At 37.3% G+C, this 21,769-nt stretch overlaps 1 long non-coding RNA gene across 5 annotated transcripts in view; it reads right to left on the bottom strand.

The window, feature by feature from the left end:
• LOC118170143 overlaps positions 1-21,769 on the bottom strand; it is a 189,069-nt gene that overhangs the window by 129,615 nt on the left and 37,685 nt on the right. Inside the window, exon 4 of one of the 5 annotated variants that reach the window (XR_004752519.1) lies at positions 7,003-7,977. The exons of the other annotated variants lie outside the window; for them this stretch is intronic. This is a non-coding gene — a long non-coding RNA (uncharacterized LOC118170143). Of the gene's footprint in view, positions 1-7,002; positions 7,978-21,769 lie in introns of those variants that run through there. 5 annotated transcript variants of the gene reach the window in all.

The raw sequence follows: 21,769 nt of genomic DNA, 5'->3' as shown, positions 1-21,769 counted from the left end.
ACAGAATTAATTTGATCATGAATATGTATTTGTCAGTAATCTATATGATTATTATTTTAAGTAGAAAATTATCTGATCATCCAGTTCAAATTTTCATCCTGAAAGAACTCAAAAATCATGCCACAGACTGGCTACTTTGCTAACCACTGCTAAGTGCTGGTCTGCTGCATCAAGTTTGCATGGACTACAATTGCAAATCACAAGCTGGACCGATGGGCCGTGGCCAACGGAATGAAGTTCAACAATGCCAAGTGCCGGGTCCTGCACCTGGGGCACAACAACCCCAAGCAGAGCTACAGGCTGGGAGATGTGTGGTTAGAAAGCTGCCTGGCAGAGAAGGACCTGGGGGTATTGGTTGACAGTCGGCTGAATATGAGCCAGCAGTGTGCTCAGGCGGCCAAGAAGGCCAGCAGCATCCTGGCTTGCATAAGAAACAGCGTGGCCAGCAGGTCCAGGGAAGTGATTGTCCCCCTGTACTTGGCTCTGGTGAGGCCGCACCTCGAGTACTGTGTTCAGTTTTGGGCCCCTTGCTACAAGAAGGACATGGAGGTGCTCGAGCGAGTCCAGAGAAGGGCTACGAAGCTGGTGAAGGGTCTGGAGAACAAGTCCTACGAGGAGCGGCTGAGGGAGCTGGAACTGTTTAGCCTGGAGAAGAGGAGGCTCAGGGGTGACCTTATTGCACTCTACAGGTACCTGAAGGGAGGCTGTAGAGAGGTGGGGGTCAGTCTGTTCTCCCACGTGCCTGGTGACAGGACGAGGGGGAATGGGCTAAAGTTGCGCCAGGGGAGGTTTAGGTTGGATGTTAGGAAGAACTTCTTTACTGAACGGGTTGTTAGTCACTGGAATAGGCTGCCCAGGGAAGTGGTTGAATCACCATCCCTGGAGGCCTTTAAAAGACGTTTAGATGCAGAGCTTAGGGATACGGTTTAGTGGAGGACTTGTTAGTGTTAGGTCAGAGGTTGGACTTGATGATCTTGAGGTCTCCTCCAACCTAGACTATTCTGTGATTCTGTGAAACAACTCATCAGAATACCAGCCGGAGAGGCTGGCTTTTTGCACATCAAGTTCAGCATGCACTTTGCTTGCCCCTAAACCCAAACTCCGCATTGTACCTATGCTGAGTCACATAGTTGGGCTGCTACAATATTTATTTTATTCTATTTTCACAATTTATTGCTGAACAGATTTTGAATATTGAGCAAGACTAGTGATTTACCTGCATCAGGAAAAGCAGTAATTTCAGCTGTGCTCTGGAAGTGTGGTTCTGCCTCCTCCTGCTAAGGCCTGACAATATTCACAGCTGTGTTGTTCAGCCAGGCAATGTAATGATTAGGCATCTATCCAGGAGACCATTCTTCACAAGAAGTATACTCAGAAAAAGCTTTATTTCTTGTTAGTCAAGTTGATATGATGTTACAGTAACAGCTTAGGGATATATATGCACAAAGTACGTTAAATTCAGTTTCCAGAAACATTATCACTGCTTGCACAGTTTAAAGCGCTATAAACTAGTTCTTGTGTATATACAAGATGCAATTATTTTGGCTGCTTACTACATAGAAATCCGTAACATTTTAAAAACTTCCAATAAACGGTTAAAAAGGAGAAAACACAGATACAGCATCTCTTCATCATCTTTTGAATTTCTGCCTCTGAAGCCTTGTTAAATACAAAATTTCCAGAAATAAACAGCATCAGTGGAATTCATGGATTAAAAAGAGAGAAAAAAGTTATCCAAAAAATCCTAAGCTTTAAATGTAGTAATTAAACGTACTGCATTGGTTTACTGCCTGCAAATGAAGGCAAGTGTTTAGCTTGCTTTAACACCATCATATGAAGACAACATTCCACCGCAACCTTTATTGCTTAACAAGTGTTTTGGTCAAAAGAAGAGTTGGACTTGAAAAATATCGGGTTTTGTTTTTGTTTTGTTGTTGTTGTTGTTTTTGGCAATAATAGGTGATGCTTATTAGCAATTACCTCTTTCTTCCGTTCTCATTTCCTCAGAAAAGCAACAAAAAACAAAACCCAAAGCAACCTCACGCATGTTCAGCCTCACAATTCTTGTTGTTTTGAGAAATGGCTCTATAATTACCATATTGAATGTTCTTTAAAAATCTAAACACATCTTTCAAGTTTAATAGAGTAATAAGCTGCATAAATTACAATTACGCAAGACAGATTTTAAATTGGGAAAAAATGCTTTGAACTCATGTGCAAAGAAGTAACATTCAAAGAAAGCCAAATAAAAAGGAAAAAATGTGATGATAAAGAATAGTATTCAAAGCCTTACTACAAACAGCATGAAAAGTTAGGATACAGAGAAAGTATTTTTGTTTTTGTTTCCAACTGTCTTGATATTTAGGATACGCAAACCGATGCTACCTTCGTAAAAGACTCATTTTTTAAATGGATCCAACTAACTGGAGCAAAAGTGGCAAAACATATGAATGCTTTGAAATAGCCTGTGAATATGTACTAATCCATCTTTACAGAATTATATGAAACTCATTTTCCAGACTATTTTCTGTGAGTATAGAAATTCCTATGAATAATGCTGAATCTTGTAATCTATTTTCCTAAGAAAAATTAGCACGACAAAAGGATTCAGCCTCAGTTTTATATGGAAGGGTAAATGTAAAGCACTTTGTATCTCACTGTAGATTTTATTAATTATTCCAAACGTAGATAGAAGACTAGTAGTCTTGCAAATTGTCAAAGTTAACAGAGGGTAAAGTCCATGTCAAACTAACAGGTAAAGATCTGTTGATTCACCAGTATTTATAGCTTTCCCCTACCCCTGTGATTATGAGAATTTTTAAATACTATATTTCAATTCACTGAAAACTAAAGTTAACTTAAATAAAATCAGTGGGAAAAAGTCAGGTCCAACTCACTAGAGGAGGGGATCACAATAATTTCACGAGGACTAGAATACAGTGTAGTCCTGTTTTTTTGTTTGGCTGTTTTTTAAAGACAAGAAATCTAGTAAATCATACATCTGTTTGGCAATTCTTACTAGGGACATTGTAGCTTATTGTAAGTACAGGATAGTGGCTTACTTTGACTTGTCAAATTACAAAAGGATTCTGCCATTTATTCAGCAGAACTGAGACAGCCGCTGCACTATAACAGAACAGCAGCATGAAAATATGGAATTAACAACTGCTTCAAAGCAAATGGTATGTGTAGTCCAAATCTTACAATTTCTGTGACAGATTTAAAAAGGAACATGTCACATAGCACATGTGTGCATTGTATAGCCCGTTTTCTTGAGGGTGATGCATCTGCTAATTGCAACAGGCTTCAATTGAGATGCAAAACCACACTTTTTATATCATTTTGATTAGGCAAATTCTAACTGAAGTCTTTTTTAAAATGGAAACAGCAGTTAAGTAGTGTAAATGAAATCCATAGGCAAAAAAAGCTTTTCCATGTGTTTATACCTTACTTCCAGATGTCCTTCAAATGACAGAGAATAGCACTAATGAAAGATGCTGCATCAGCTGAGCCACAATGAGCCTGTTTCTGTGAACGGGTACAACTCACTAGTGCACAGACGATGTGAGGTTTAGCAACGTGTTTTAAACTCAACCCACAAAAGCTCTTTCATCAGTTGTTTATCCAGATCTGGGGATGGACATCATGTTTATAGTTTTTTGTTTTGTTTTTTCTACTTTCCCAACCAATCTGCCAACTGGCAGTTAGCACAGCATCACTAAAAAAAATGGAGGTGCATCACAAATCAGCTGACTCACAAGGCTCAGAAGTTTAATATAAACACTGAAGAAAAAACTAAGGCTAGTTTTCTGTGCAGTTTTTTGTGGTACTTACACTTAGCTATTCAAAGGAAATGTCTAGCCCTTTACGCTCTCTCTAGGGTCCACATTTACTTACAGACCTTTGCACACACACACACACACGTAGCAAAAGGATAGTGCAGCTTCACAGAACGCATCACAGAAAAAACTGCAATGGAGCACTCAGACTTCATGGTGGACTTCTGTCTTAATCATCACACTTAGTTCTTTGCTTTTACTCCAAATCTCTGTAATCTTTCTCTATAATTATTCTTTCTCCAGAAAATAACCTAACCTATTGGTCTATGGTACATGGCTACTTCATGTAGAACTCATTTTTCTACTGTGTGGTATTCAACAGATCAATATTCAGTAGAGGAATCCATAGGTCATAGACACACCAGCATATTCTGCTTATTGATCCAAATTCCACAAACATGGAGTAAAATAAATATAAATAAAAAGACCACATAGCACAGAAAACAAGGACATGGGAGGTCAACGTTTACTACGTGGAGTCTTCAAATTAATGCAAACCGATTTTAAAGTAATGTTGACTTCATAAATGTTCAGAGCATAAAATTGAACTCATTTAATTTATTGCCAGTTGAACATTGCTAATGTCAATTACAGGTAACTGTAACAGGTCGTTCTTGACCAAATTAAATGCTATCTATCATTCTGACATTACTATAGACTTTTCTTAAAAATGTCTGTTGTTAAAGGCAATCCATTTTAAATTAAACTATGAATTCAGTCAGTGTCCTGAACAATGAGGAACCAAAAATGTCTAAAGGTGATAGTAGTGATTAATACCCTCCGCAACTTTTGATACAAAATTTAAACAAGCTGGAATTTGAAAAGCAAACCAAGTTTTACTTCATTTTACTTATGAAACTTCTTTTCCATTTTTGATTTATTTCTAGTCACAGATTGTTCAATGGAAGCTTGCTCACAGTACAGAAAGGGGCCTGTTTTGAGCCCCACCAGCATTTTGAGACATACCTAAAAAGCATTGAAGACAAGTTACATAAACTTCAGTGAATCCTTCTAGGATGTTTAAGCGTTTGGCAAACATGAGTAGACTGAGCAGGCTTTGAATGAATTTGTGATGCTCAACATATGATCTGGGAGCCAAACATCTTGCACAAATAGCTTTAGAGATGTATATTAATGCTTCTTCACCATGGCAGTCACTGCTCCAGAAGACTTTCAGTACAGTGGAAATGCCAGACGCTATCAAGTTAGGAGCAGTACATATAGCTGCCACATATGGAAAAGTTTAGAGAAAATCAGATAACATATACTTGCATGTATGTGTAAATACATGTCCACTTCTGTGCACATAGAAATGTGTCAAGAAAACCACAGTGACTTCATAAAACATGTCACAGACGAATGGTGAGCAACATGTTCGCTTCAGCACAGCTTGTACTTTGGAATTTCCTTGAGCATCAAGGATGTTCATTACCCTATTCTCCTTCCTCTCCCACATTTTAGGCACCAATTAGTTCTTTTTATATATCTGAGTTTCTGTCAAGAATGGAACATACACCAAATTCCTTCAACAATGTTGTGCAGTTTACAACTATCCTGTTTCCTCCTTGGGCAGTAGGGAACCAGTAAAGTATCAGTGTTCCTGACAATGCTATGACACCACTGTGCAATTGTTGTATAAGCACTGTACACACTTGTATGTCCATATTATTCCTAAGAGCAGCTCTCAGCTCCTGTGAAACTCCGGAGCCCAAGGCCCAATTCACCACTTGTGATTTTATGGATTATGCTATGTTTGCTCAAGGATAGAATATCATATCATATAATGAAAAAATGGCTTAGGTTGGAGAGGACCTTAAAGCCTATCTAATTCCAACCCCCCTGCCACAGGCAGTAACGCCTCCCACCAGCCCAGGCTGCCCAAAGCCTCATCCAGCCTGACCAGGGTCACTTCCATGGATAGGGCATCCACAGCTTCTCTGGGCAGCCTGGGCCAGCACCTCGCCACCTTCAGAGTAAAGAATTTCTCCCTAAAATGTAACCTTATCTAAGTCTTCCCTCTTGTAGTTTATATGTATCACTGGTTTCCACAAAAGAAACAGTCAGACCTTTTGTATATTCATCACTCTGCACTTTGCACACTATCAAGGGGCTGATCTGAAAAACTGATGAGAGCCACTCATGTTCACAGCTCTCTCAAAATATTTGCCAGTTTCTTCAGTATGATGCTGTACTGAGGGACATTGGCAGCATGGGATAGATGGGATAGACAGTGTACAGAACCGTGATAATTTCACCACAGAAACAACCATTTAAAAGTACAGTAGCCTTTACAGATCAGATTTTCTTTTCCTATATTTTGTTGGATCAGGCACCTGATCTATCCAAATCAAATATAGAAATGCTTTGAAAAGTCTGCATCCCCCCCCCCTCCCCCCATCAGAAGCTCAAACGTCATCTAAACCAGTTCAGGAGATAATTTAGGGACATTGGTAACTGTTAGGTTGCTGTATACACTCAAATGGAACATTTTTGCTCCTCAATACATCCCTAGCCTGCAGATTGCTGCAGACAATATGGGAGAGAAGGATCACTAAATATCCTTACACCTTAGACTTCTTACTATTTACCTCCCACTAGTGGGTGCAATTATTATGTCCCAAAATATGTTCAGGTTGCTAGATATAAACCATAACACATGGATGAAATACATGAACATAAGCAAAAACACCAAGTTGTCTTGGCTTTGTTGTTTAAGAAACTTGAATCTCAGCAAGTCAACTGAAGTTCTCTTCAGGAAGTATTTCAGTACACGTTCCATAAGATCACAACCCTGAAGCTTAGATTCATTTTGTCTATTTCAGACAGCTCATGTGAAGACCTGTACAACAATCAATGTACCAAGATAAATATTTTGCATTCTGCTTTTAGGCATTCATTTATTAATGGCAATGTTTTTTCTGCTGTTTTCTACAACTACATAAGCAGTATTGTTAGTATCACTTTCTGATATCATTTTGACTGAAAAAGTCTGTTTTGACTAACAAAAATGTGTAACGATCTCCATTTCCTCCTCCTATTTAAGTCCTTCTTTCTTGCATTCACAGTCAAAAATATTTAAACCCACAGACAAAATGTTTGAAATGCAAGCACTATGAGAAATACATTGATAAAATCGTACCACAAAAATCTGGCCAAAAGCAGAAAGGGTTGCCATGCACAATACTATTATTTCTTAGTTTAACTATGAAATATAAACACATTTTTTCATTTGTTCAGGGTAACATTTTGTGGGAATGCTGTTGAAATTTTCCATAGAAAGGAAAAAAAGAGTCTAGGTGAAATAAAGAAAAAGAATAGTTGGAAATATTAAGACAAAAGCGACTTGAACTTTCTTCAAAGTTCTTAATAGCATAATTGCTATTGCTAAGTAGGAAACGAACCAATGTTTTAGGAAGCTAGTGTTTTAGTAATGGATATATCAGGAAAACACATACATATCAGGAATAGGACAAAAGATAGAAGATCAAATTATCAAGACAGATTAATGTAATACAGTGAAGTCAGCAAGTAAAATAAAATAAACTAGAAACAACATTAACATTTTACATGATAGCCATGGATATTAGTTTTCATTAATAACAAGCATACCATTAGGCCATATCTAAATTTAATACAGATGGAAAATAAAGCCTTTTTTTTTTAAAACAAACTTAAATAATAGTTGAACTAATAAGCAATTTATCATTCTCTGAGCACAAATGAGCAAGGGAGTAATGATACAACAGTACCCAACTTAAGAATGTGAAGGCCTGTGACAAGTATTTAGCAAGCAGAGGGCACAGTCCTGAGATATGGACATCAGTGGGATTAATAACAGACAAAGGTCTAAGCCAAAGCTCATTGAGCTTTGCTCACTGTAGCTAAGCCCTACAGAACCACATCTTCAAATTTATGTATTTTCTGTAAGTCTATTCAGCTCCCATAACCATTCCATTTTTTAAGTTTTGTATAAATATGAGAAAAACTTTATTCAGACCCATGTATTATAAATCAGTCACACTGATGTCAGTTTTTAGAATACATAAGAGTTACACTCAAAATGGGCATGACAGAAGTCACAAAGTCCTCCAAAATTTCCAGCACACCTACAGCTTCAAAACAGTGACATTCCTCCTAGCTAAAAGAAAACAAGTTTATATTTAGCTTCTATGAAACTGCAAAGGTTGAAAGCACATTCATCCCCCCAAACGTGCAATAGCTTTCTACCTTGAACAACCTGTTCCGTGTGTTGCTTTTCAAATCAGATGTTAATATTTTTTGACAGACTGCTAAACAACATAGAGAAGTCAGTGAGTCAGCAATACAGGACTGCTATTACCTCTGACACCTGACTCCAGCCAGCAGAGGCTTCAAAAAAAAAAAAAATCAAGATTAACTAACCCATGCCTCAACTGACTACATCTGACACTCAGCAGTGCCAGCTAGGTATATTAGCTTTGCGCAGTTTAGAAATCTAATTACAGCACCACATCGGAAAGAATACTAGCAGTGTTATGACACTGAATTCATAGAGCAAAAGGAGCTATGCCTACTAGGGATCTTCAGTAGCTGTGGAAAAAGTAATAGGTTCAGGAAGACAAAATCCGCAGGCTTTGAAGGGAAAGATTGTTCTCCACACAGCTATCTTAAAAGGCTATCTTGCGAGCTAATTATGGGCCTTGTGAGGCATTTCACCCATCTGAAAGGGGCACAGGAATGAAGCCATATAACATTACTCTTCTACTTAGAAGTACTTTCAGCACTGAGCTCATTTGGATTGTTAAAAAATATCAATATTTCTTTTTCTTTCAAACAATCTATTACAAAAATAGTTTTCCAAAAGTTTAGCCTGCAAAACAAAAAGCCCCAAAACCTACATCGATAGTAAAATATATTTTAGAAATGTCATATTTAATATTAAATAAGACATGAACCAGGTGTTCTCCATGTAGGCAATGCATTTTTGCAGCTTGGTTTACAGCTCTTTTTGTCCTTTGTTATAAAGACCTTTCCTAGAGCCAGAAAAGCTGCCACTAGTAAAAGAAATAGAATTTGAAGCGTGTTCTTCATGAGTGAGGACATAAAACAGCAATGGGTGTGGAATCCCCTTAACAGCCTTTATCTCCCATTACCCTACAGACCCCTCAGAATTACCCTTAGAGATCCCCTGGCCTACCTCACGTGCAGAGCAACAGACATATGAAGTGTCACAACAACGTGACACCATGAAAATATTACTGTATTGGTCCTTACTGTATTGGTCCTTGGGCTATCTCATCCTTGCAAACTCTTATATCACTCCTATCTCTCTGTACCAGTTCTTACAGCACTTCAATTACCTATTATTTTCCTATTAATTGAGGGTACCCTCCAGTTCGTTATCCAAGACATTAGAGACCCAATGCATTCAACAGAATTATGCCTGTGAAGTGTTTTTAGTGGACTTGGAAAAGAATGGTTGGCAACTTGGTTATATGTCACATTCCACTGCCTCACTTTCCCAAGCTATTTTATTAATTTGGGCATCACTCAGACTACATAAAACTGGGAGCTCTCCAAAACCATGCAGAATATTCTCTTGTCTTTGTAGAGGTATGGGACAGACTTGTGGCACCTATCTTTCACAGCCATCGACACCCACTCTATAAAGCCATCTTTGAACCACAGCAGCAAGCACCATCAGAGGCTGCACGCAACAGGCACTGAGGATTTGGAGCAATATGCCGAGACAATCAAAAACATCAAAGAATCAAAGTCAAAAGGGTGCCAGTGCCAGTTAAATGATGATAGCTAGCATTAAATAAGAAATTGTTCCATAGGCATTCAGAGTCCTATAATGACTCACAGGAGGGAATTAATAGAACAAGAAAATAAAGCTATCAAGTTGTGGGCGTCTCTGATTCACTGGACTTTTCAGGAAGGTTCATAAGAAGATTGTTCTGTGCAGAACATCACAGAGCAGCTTAAGTCAAGATAAAAGGAAAATCCAACTGAGCATTTCCTTTTCAAAGGAGGCAGCCCTGTGAGTCAAGTGGATCACAAGTCTGGTCATAATACCATAATCATATAAGCTGCTGGATGAATAAAACTCTAATAGGTGCAACTTGTATATTCTCCCCTCTGCATTTTTAGTCATGATCCTTACAATTTGTCCCCAACAAGAGTATGCAATTACTTAGATATAGAGATAGGGAAAACAACGCCAAGAAAAGCCAATGGGAAAATGAAACTTTTAGAAAAGGTCAGTGATGACTACACACTATGTATTCAGCACATGTATTTAAAACTATACAGAAAGGCAAACATTATCAAATAAGAGTCCAGTAAATTATTGATTTTAGTAATAGTAAAACTCTCCTTTTTGGAATAAGAAAGGGATGCGTTCATTGTGCTTTAGTATTTTCAGTTAAATATTCTCTTTTATTCAAATAGCCTTTCTTCATTTCAGCTTAATACCAAGTGAAGATTAGAAGGAAGACAACTAATATTTAGATAGTGAAAGAAATCACATAGCTAGGAAAAAAAAAAAAAGGAAGTTAGTAAAGAGAGCAAACAGACTGTATTTGCTCCCAGCAGCTAGAAGTAACTTATACCCAGATTTAAGAACACCAACATAAATGAATAAATTCCTTATGATTTTAGTAAACTTTAAGAAGTCTGTTATCAGAAAAGCACCATAAGCGTTTGTCACTTAACATTTTTTCAACCTTAGTCTGAGGAATCAAAACTGATACCTGTGGGTGTCACTGGAGCTGTAAGCCTACCTGTTCTAGCTGGTGGTCACATGGGACTGAAACAGCGTGTTATACACTGACCAGCACTAAAGGGGACCCTGAAATAAGTGACAGGACTCAAGCAATCCACTGCGTTTGGGGCTGTAAAGATCACATTCAGAAAGCACTATTGTACTTAATTAAAGTTCTTTCAAAGGACATGTTTAACATTCTTTACGAGAGACACTGAGAAGCAACAGAATTAGGATTTTGTGTGTTCACTATATCCCTACGTTATTTTTTATTTCATCAACACATCCTTTTGCACTCAGTCCTTTCAGTGCTACTAAATCAACAAGGAACCGCTACATCCTTCATTCAACATTTTCTTCGGAGCTGTAAAAGAAAGCCTGTCAGTTGAACTGAAAGTACTAAAACACATTGTGACATACCTGAGTTGTTACAAGCCTACTTCGAATGACAGCTGAAACTATGACATGTTATTTATGTATGAAAGCATCATATGGCTCTGCCACATGAGACAAAAGACTTATCCTGAGACTACAGAGGTTTTCTCCAGTGCTTTAAAAGCAGGACTGAAACACACTTGAATTTTTTGGAAAGTACTGAAGTATTTATAAACTGTTGCTTAGTATGCTGAAATCACAGTTTTTTTAATTGCTTCTAATTTTCTCGGTTACCAATCTCTATTTTTCTGAATCAATAAAAGTAGTTATTGCATCCTGATTTGTCTTTTTTAAACTTAAATTTATACCTTAACCATTCATATTTTATTTTAAAACTCTGTAATTCTGGAGATCAACAGCTCTAATCTTTTTAATGAGTCACTGCTATTTTTAAGTTACTTCTGTATTTTTCCAGTTCCCCCTGACATTTTTGTGTAGGCTACAAAACACTTGATGTTCTAGTACCCCATAACTACAGCAGTAATTGAATAGCAGTCTATATGCTTGTGGGCAGGGTACTTAGATGAAAAAGTATTTTATCTATGAGCAAAAAAAAAAAGCAAATATGTTTTAGCATCATTGTGTAAGAGCCATTAAAACAACTAAACCAGCTATTAAAGCAAAAGGATGCTTTTTTTAGTGCAGTTATTTAAATTAGCTTTCACTCATGAGCAATACTGCCCTATATTCTCTACGTTCTCCATTTTTCCAACCCAATGCCATAAAAGGGCAGTTCAGAGACACCTCACTAACGATAGATGGGGTAAAACTGATCAAGTCTTAGATTTAGCCATCAGTCTCATGATAAAGTTTATACAGGAAAATCCAGTGCTCAGGTGAAGCCAATGACAGGTGACAAAGCTCATTGAACTCTCTTTACAAATAAAAAAAATTAAAGTAATTATCTCACGTTACACTGAAAATTTAGCACTGTGCTTCTAGTTTGAATTATTTACTCCAAAGCATTTGTTAATAAACTATTACTATCCACTTTCTAAACATCAGTAACTGATCACTGCTCACAGTTTTCAATGGAGGTCAAAGTCCATGGGATTATTTTGTTTGTTTTCCTCCAAAGCACAGGATCAGTATTGTTTAGTGCTATTACTACCCACTCTGATCCCAAAGACTATTCCTGGGGTCTGACATTCAACTGCTGCTCTTCTGAAATATATAAAAATATAAGAATTTAATCACGTCTCCCCTTATTCAACCACTGCCCTGAACACATGCAAGTGTCATGGGACATCCTGATGGATTCACCCACATTCCCATTTGGAGAGATGCTCCCTCAGTCACTGCTCCCGTTGCCTGCCCCTGTTCACTGTCCATCACAGCCCTGCCTGCTGTTTTATACCTTTAAAAGCCACATATACATACGGTTATATATACACATATATATTCACAGACATATATGCATACACATTGATTTTCCTCTGATTTCATTTAACTTGCTCTATTAAAATCAATGCCGAAATTTAATGATTTGTCTTCGCTGTGGCCTGCACCTCACTTTTAGAGTTACTTTTTTTCCCCTTTAAAAGACAGTTAAGTATTTCTGTAATATGTAAGTATTTCAAAACTTTAAAATCTCATCTATTTAGCAGCTGATTTGAGTAACTCTTTTGCTTTAACTTGGTTTTGCTTCTAGAGACATATAATAGTTTCTCATCATTTTCTTGCATATTACATGTGATTCCACTATCGTATTTAGAACTATCATTCTTCTACCAAAATTACAACATAACAGAGAAGCCATCAACTATTTAAAAGTGCTCTAATTTAACAAGAGATTTACTAACAACTTTATGTCTGTCTTAAAACCATGTAGACATACATGTATGTAGTTTCATATATATTCAGAAACTCCTTCTTCCCTTGCTCTCCAGCCTTTGCATGGGCATGGATGTAGCCAGAACAAATGATCAAAAGGTCCCAGCAGAGGTTTATTTCTAACCTGATATATAGCAGTCAGCTTCAGCTCTCCCCCAGAATCATTCAGCTCAATGCAAAATGCACCAAGGTCAGAGAGATGACGGTTCCACCAAAATAAATAAATCATTACTCTTATTAAACTTCTTTTTCCAAGAGACAAAAATGATACCTTACCCGGCATATTCTTTGTACCATTTACCAAGAGGCCTTCCAAGTTGTCAGTCATGGTACAGCATCTCCAACACTGCACTCCAGAGACATACAGAAGATAAATTGTTCAATATTTTATCAGCTGCTCTTGATGTGAGGCACTCCAGCATACGGAGTCTTTTTATTACTCCCTTTCATTTACTGTTGAGAAGCTTTTATCCATTCTCAGACTGGGAAAAGCACTACTGCGAAGTTTCTATCTGCCATCACTAATAGGATTAAGTTAACTAAACATCATTACCTCCTTCTCTCCAAGACCATCTTAAATGAAATCTGAACCAGCCTGCAATTTGACAAACTGAACTGTCAAAGATACAAATAGACCAATACCTAGATGGTTATTTGGTTAGTCCTGGTAGTGACAAGAAACTTCTCTTGCCTACAGTGAGCTTGGGAAGCGTGCTCCCTAAATTAATGAGCTGGCAGGGGACCACCGAACTGCTGGAATATTCTCTTTAAGCTTCAGTCTCAGCAGGGGGGCGCGCTGGGGAGTAACTGCAATGCAGCATCCACCAACATTAAGTACAACAGGCTCATGTGTATACAGATTATAATAACAGACATGTATTCCGTATTTTATGAAATCCTCAGGCCAATTTTCCCTGCAAGCTACAAAATACCTTGTGAAATGTATTGAAGGGACGATGTATTAGAGTCCTTCATCCTTCAGCTGGCTCAGACTGACTTTTCTACAGTTTTATAAAATGGGTTGATCGTTTCATATTGTATATATAGGTTATCATTGATTAGCACCATCATTTTTGTAATCAAAGTAAAATTTGTTCATATCTCCATGTAAATAACCATGAGACCCTTAAGGCTTGGATTAGGAATTTTGGAAAGGAACTCTTCCTTTTTTGAGAGCTCAGCAGTACTTCTCATGGTACTAGCCATTACCCATCATAACAAGTATTGAATTTTAGCTGTAGCTACCCCAGTTAAAAGCAGCAGCACACGATAACATTTACAGTGGGTATCATTCAGTGCAGCCTCTGAAAATACATTTCATTTCAAGGAGGAATCTAAATTGCAGGTTTAAAATAAAAACAAAAAGAAACAAGCAAACAAACACTCTTCATGTAAGAGAGAAGTGTAAATACTCAAAGCAAGTAACATGAAGTAAAGATATTCCTATTACTTAAGGAATTTCGTACATATTTATTGCTAGACACTAACATCTGATGTTACCCATCTGCCTATAACACTGATACAAAGCACAGATTGCAAACCCGCTGGCCGGCATGCCAGGGTCACACTGTATTTGGTGGCAATAAAGCTACAAGCACTAAGTGTTCATTTAGCAAAACCCCAGCGTTTCAACTCTTAGATTAGAAAACACCTCTCAGAATTATTTGGGACTGCATCAAGAACTCCCAAACATTCTCTTGTTCTGCATCATGCTTACTCTCATGATAAGCATCAGCAAGAGCAGCTGAACTCCCATTCTCTTGGGAGAGGGGCAAAGACATGAATTATTTATGCACAGGCCAAGAAAGTTGCAGAAGACAAGCCTGTTTAATCTCCAACATCTCATCAAAGCACTCCCAAGCTTCATCACCTTCACCTCAGAAACCAAGAACCATGACGGACCAAAACCTTCAGCACTGAGTTTGAGCTCTGCTCCATGGGATTGTATACTCATAGTTGTGTAGGACATCAATGTTAAAGGGCTACATCTTTGTGTGTCTACGCATATACATGTATTTGTATATAGTGAAAGATAATGATCATAACTAAGAACTAACCATTAGGACCAAGTGTTAATAATGATTGAATACATCTAGTAGTAATTGTTTTTCAAGTTTTAAACTAATGTGATTTGTTAGTCTTCTAAACACTCATTACAGTCATTTCTATATCCATAAAAAAATGTATTTTAGCATTCATACAGGTACACAACAAATACATTAAAATGCAACACTGTTCTAACATTACAGTTGGTTAAGAAACCCTAGCTCTCTACCTGTGTTCATGGTGGTTCAGATCAGCTGTGACCTTTCTAAACCCACAAAACTTTCAAAAGGTAATGAAAATGGAAGGCAATGTCCAAAGTTTTCACTGTTTCATACCCAACAGCAATAATACCTAGGCACTTCTGCACTTCACAAGTCTCACAAAATAACCCAAACTCTTCTATATGTTTTAAATCACTGAAAGTTTGGGCAACTATAAAACTGTAAAGAAAAACAACACTTCTAGAATGGTGCCTACTCAATACATTGTCAAAAAGGAGCAGGACTTCCTGAATGTTATCCTTGAGCTTGCTACTACTTTTTATATTTTTCTTGATCCTGTCACAGAATGTGTCAATAAACCTGAACTTAGCATTCTTATGCCAAAAAAAAAAAAAAAAAAAAAGAAGTGGGGGTACTGTACACTCTGCATAGTTAGCAAGTAACTACGTATAACAAATTTAGTTTTTTTTTTTTCCAAATTTTGAAGGACATTTATGAAATTTTGCATTATGATTGTGCAATGCCTCCCCACTATAAATCAGCTAAAAAATGAATGCTGAACCAAGTCTCAAAGTGTTTACAATTTGAAATTTTACTGCAATACACAATTTATCTTCATTACAAATAGGTTAAAAAATGTGCAGATTGTCATTCTGTCTTTGTCAGCTACATTCATGCTACGTGAAAGGAAATGACCTAATTGTGAAGCTGAATCTCTACAGCATCTTGTCTTAGGTATATTAATAGTAGGGTTTTTCTCCAGTTTATTACTACTAATGAATAATTCTTATTTAATGCAACAATTTTATGTATTTGTTTTAACTTATGTTAAGATATCAAATAAATGGCCTGTTGGTACAGTATAGAATTTTCAGAAGAATGGCAGCTGAACTTCACTAAATGCCACTAATTACTGCACAAAACTCTGACACTTCAGATATTCATTTATGCTTTGACCTTACATTTTATGAATAGTAAGCATGCACTTATGTTCAGCAAATCAAAACATTGTGGAGTCATTACAAATTCAATGGCTTTATCCTGAATATTCCTCTGCCATAATGCCATGCACAAAAGGAGACAAAGATCTGTTTAAGTAAATAAGGTGTAACAGAGTAGTCTTTTGATCTTACATTATTGAAGTTCAGATCATTATTAGATAATGGTATTATAAACAGAATTAGTAGTCTTCTCTTGGGTCAGATCTGTTTCACTGGAAGAGGTTGCAGAGTATCCCTCCCTGGACACGGTCCTGGACGTGTAGCTGTAGGTGGCCCAGCTTCAGCAGAGGTCAGTCCAGATGACCTCCAGATGTCCCTTCTAACCTTAACCATTCTGTGACTTAGGGAACCTTCATTTTCATACAAGTCATTCACGCTAACTGTTAGATGGCAAATCTAAATGAATACAGCATTGATAACACTTAAAAATGGGAAAAAAATAGAAAAAAGAAAACAGATACTCAAGAATTGATTTAACAGAGCATAGTGCTAGTTTGAGAAATTATGAATCTACTGTATCTGCTTTCTCTAATTTTCCAGTTGTTGACTATGATGCGTCTTCCTTTGCCCAAATAATATCATTTGAATTCACATCAATGTAACCATGTATTCATGAGTATGAGAAAGAGGGTCTTTCATTGGTTTCATTGTTGTCATATGAGATTAACAACAAAGCTTCATATTTACTTGAATTTGTTTTGAAATGTAGATTCATGATAAACAGCGTCTTATGGAAAGCTTTAAGTTTTTCTTCTACTCTTAAACTTGGAAATTATCTAACAGTAAAAGCTAATTAAGGTAGACATCAAGGAAAAATAGTCTTTTAGTACCTAGGTATAATGGCTAGATTTATGGACTCTGAAGGCACGACCGTATTCAGGAGAGGCACCAATTCTGACCTGTAAAGTAATTTTAATGCCAGTCATGCACTTAAGGGTTACCATGACACCATGGGATGCACAGAAAATAATGTTTAGTTTTATACCTTCAAAAGAAGAGCTTTGCAAAGATCCTTGACTCTAAAACCTCTAAGGCAAAGAATATTCCTCAAGAATTTTAACTTGTAAGCAGAAAAAAAAAAAAAAGGAAAGAAGAACAGCCCTGTATGTGCAAGACCACTTGGCATGTAAGCTTACAAAGACATGGAAAATTGTTTATTAGCAAAGATCAATTGTTTGTCTTTTTTAGTCATATCAAAGGGGGAGCAAGCAACAAAATCAAAAGCAATTATTCAAATTAAAAAGACTGAGACAGCAAATTCATGGTTATGGGCTTTAGACTATTTTAATGCCTTGAAAATAAATCTTCCTTCTCTTTTCTTCTTTTATTCTTTTCTACTAGAAAAAAGATCTAAAAGAGTTGAAAGAGTTTCTAATACAGTCTCTATACATAAAAGACAGTTGCAGCTAAAGAGGCCAATATTATGGGCAGATGACAACGTTCACTTAAGAGCAGCACTTCTTCCAAGGAAAAGTGCAGGTTCATCTCATCAGCTCTATTACTAAATCACAACCTAAGTGACTTGCAAACAACCTAAGCACAAGAACTCAAAAATCCACTTACTCTGCTAGCAACTCCCTCAGCATGGCAAAGGCCTAGAACACCAATACAAATATAGCTATTTGCCTTAGTTTATCTCCTTCCTTCCTCCATACAATCTTCCTGATTTTAGTCTTTCCTACTTGCATTCTTTCATGAAATAGTTACTATGCACTGCATCTTCATGCCTTCCTCAATCCATTTCCAGTTCCAACCTTAGACATGAGCAACATGTACTTTTCAATAGCATTCAGTCCTCACGCAGTTTTCAACTACCCAAGCTCATCACATTCTCAGTCAGAGAACTTCAGCTTTCTCTAACAATTTCCTCTCCCTAGAAAATCCCACCACTGCGTAAATGGGAAGACACTGCACTTCAGTCTGTAGAACAGCCACAGAGATACTGATCAATACTTAAAGTGATTAAATAAAACAGCATGAAAAATTAAAGAAATCAAGGATTAAAAAAAATGTGGCTCTATTTGACAGCTGTCCACCTTCCCACTACAACTACTTTGTTTTTCAGTTGCATTTTGAAATCATTATGAGGTAAGTTTTATTTTTGAATGAGAATGTTAATGCTTAGGAGATCATTTCCAGCTTAATTTAAATACTGCATCCTCTACATAAACTGAAGCCTATTAGAGGTCTGTCTTCTGCATTCAAGAAAGAGATCTCAGGACAGTCAACTTCTCAACATTTTCTAGTAATTTAAGAACTGAGGTTTTTCACTACACATTAGCATTACTACTCAGCCCCTAGCTTTACTGCTAAATAAATACTGCAGTCTGTTAGAATTATTTCACTGCTATTGATCCCCAACTTTTGCTTCTCTGAGTACATTTGAAGTGTGATTTTTGAAAATACAAGTCAGCATGGATGTGTTTAAATTACTTGAAAATGTTCAAGAAGTTGACAAAGTTCACATTCCTCAGATGTCACGTAAAGCATTAAAATTCCTTTCCAGAGGGCCTGAAGAAGCATAGTGTTACACAGTGTCACGCATCCCTACTTGCTAAAAGATAAGGATGAATTTCAACCTCTATAATTTGAAGCTGGCAGTACATTTAGTTAACAAAGTCTCTATTGCTAGCACAATGAAGGCAAAAATGCATAAAGATTGTCGCAGACAAACTGATGAAGTTTAAACTAGCTGAGCTGGACAGAAAACTAGCTGAACTGCCAGATTCAAAGGGCTGTGATCAGTGACATCAAGCCCAATTGGGGCCAGTCATTAGTGGAGTATCCTAGGGATCAATACAGGGGACAATATTGTTCATCATCATTAAAGACTTCAACAGTGAGTTTGTACCCCCAGCCAGTTGGTAGCTCCAGTGGTTGTGCTGTCCTGAAGAACAACCTCAGCAAGCTGGAGAAGGGGGCAGACAGGAAACTCATCGAGTTCCACAATAGTAAAGACAAAGCCTTGTACTGGAGAAGGAACAACCCCATACACCAGCACCTGCTGGAGCTGCTGGCTGGAAGGCAGCTTTGCATAAAAGACCCTGGGGTCCTGGTGGACACCAAGTCAGCAGTGGGCCATTGTAACAACGAAGGCACAAAACTATCTAGGGTTTCATTCCAAGAAGCATCACCACCAGGTCTAGGGTGGTGGTGATTCCCCTGTCAGTCCTGGTAGCACAAGCCTGTGTCCAGGTCTGAGCCCTCCAGTATGAGAGAGGCAAGGACACATCATAGTAAGGTCAGTGAACAGCCACGAAGATGGTTAAGGGACTGGAGCGTATGAGATGCAAAGGGCCTAAGATCTCTCTGTTCAGCATAGAAAAGAGAAGCACGCTTTTCACATGTCTGCTTGATGGAGGCAGAACATGGAAGCATACCTTCCCTTCCCCAGTGGCAATGAGCGAAAGGCAAGAGAACAAATTGTAATACCAGAAATTGCATTTAAACTGTTCTTTTAAAGCTGAAAATCATAAAACATAAAAGCAGGATGCCCAGATAGGTTTTAAATATTTCAAAGGATGTCTAACCGGACATGACCATAAGTAACCTGCTTTGAGAAGATTTGGTTTGACCAGACAGTCCCCAAAGGTCCTGTCCAACCTCAGCCACTCTGTGGACAAGCTGAGGGCAAGAGTTCATTCTCGTTTTATAGTCCCAACAGGTATAAAACATGAAAGTTATGTCTTTCACTCACATTTGATGAGAATCAGACTAAATAGTTGTTACATTGTCTGATAGACCTTAAAGTTTAGCAACCTAATCAAACGCTTCTTTTAATAAGTCTCGTACACACCTGTACGGCTTTTTCTCTTCTGCATGCATTACAGAGAACATAAATATGAAAGCATTCCACTGTCTAACCACTGTTTCAAGGCAAAGAATATTCTGTAAGAACACAGCAGATAAAGCACTCAAGTGTATCATTCTGTCAAGCTCTGTCTGCGTCGTTGGTTCCTGCCAGGGACACGCAGATTGATCTTGTTGTTCCAATATGTCATCTACATACAAACCACTGTCTGCAAATAGGAAGAGCAAAATTCTTCCTTATATCGTAAAAAAAAGAAAAAAAAAAAAAAGGTCCAAAGAAAAGTACCTTTCCCAAAACAACCTGTATTCCTTTACATGGCTGCCAAGCCACTTCTCATCACAATGACTGACAGCTGCCAGGATATAGATATGATCCTGTTCTCTATCATACTCTGGAATTTTTCTCTTTCTGACTTGTTGGGTCTGACACACTATGCTCAGCATAAACCATCTGTGTCATACCTTTCTCCCTATTTGTTTCCTCATATTTCACCTCTGGTTCCACAGTACTATGGAACTTTTACAGGACTAATCACAGATGACCTCTTCTATATTGACTATATACCAAAGCTTATACAATTTATAGTCATTTTAACTCTTCTTAAAAGCCGGGATGCCATGCTGCAATTATGTATAAAAGGAAGTTGTGGGAAAAGCAATGACTTAACTGGTGTAGATTCCCTTAAAAACATACTGCAGAAAAGCACAGACCTCTAATCCATTAAATGTGCATATAAGCTACACAAAACAGCCTAATGAGATTTGGCAGTGAAATTGTTAGAATAATCACTCGTTCTGAGTAAATGTCATGCATTGATTAAGGTTGCAACTGAAACTTGTGCTATGCCAACTTTACAGTGAAATAACAGCTTTAATAATGTAATATTTCTCATGTTGTCTATGGTATCTGCTACGAAAAGGCAGAGCTTTAAGTCCGCAGTGATTTTGTTTGGATAACTGTAAGCTTAGACTGTCTCCATCCTATCCCTGTATAAGTTGTCTCATTTCTATTTCTAATATTGCTTCTTTTTAAAGTCCTTTAAATTCAAAATAGACAGGGTTTCCCAAAGGTGAGAGATACCAAAATAGGGTGGAGAGTCATCTCAGAGTATTTGCATTGTTTTTAACAGTTATTCAAGTTGTTACAAAACTAGAAGTGCTTTAAAATTACATGACTGAAAAAGCAATTTCTTGCCATAACACAGACTACTAGCTTGTAATGTCTTCAGTTTGATTTGGCTGGACCATACAGCTTCTCTCAGCTTATTTCTGCTGCAATGAAAGCACCCAAGTCTTTCAATTCAGGCAGCTTACATGTCTGACAGAAAAAAATTAACTTTACACCACCACTCAAGTCTCTATTCCCCTGGAGGAATCATTTGATGTGATTTGTCAAAAGCCAGAAGAGGGCTTTGATAGACAAATTACTTCAAATGACTGCAGTTATTGCAAAAGAAAGGACCAGAGCCAAAAATTAAAAGTGGGGTTTACAGAGATTAATTTAATTCTTAATGATTAACAAAGAAAATGTAACCTTTTCTATTTCCCCCTTTTATTTCAATAAAGCAATAACATTAATTAAAAAAAAACTTATTACATTTCTGTGGTTTACTACACCCCACGTTGAACTGATGCACAAGAGATTGGGCAATTTTCCATAGGTAGTGCTAATAAAGTAGATGCATATTTTGAAGTTATTGATCAAGTCTTAGAAATAAATCCAGATATTTTTGCCTCTAACCCAAAGCTTAAAAAAAAAAAAAAAAAAAAAGACACCAAAAATTTCTCTGAAACTCCACAAAATAAAATTGCTAAAATATACACCAAGACCTTTATTTT

Source organism: Oxyura jamaicensis, chromosome 7 (genome assembly GCF_011077185.1).
Source record: "Oxyura jamaicensis isolate SHBP4307 breed ruddy duck chromosome 7, BPBGC_Ojam_1.0, whole genome shotgun sequence".
NCBI classification, from domain to species: Eukaryota; Metazoa; Chordata; class Aves; order Anseriformes; family Anatidae; genus Oxyura; species Oxyura jamaicensis.
Note: the sequence above shows the minus strand (reverse complement) of the source record. Positions and strands in the feature narration are given on the sequence as shown.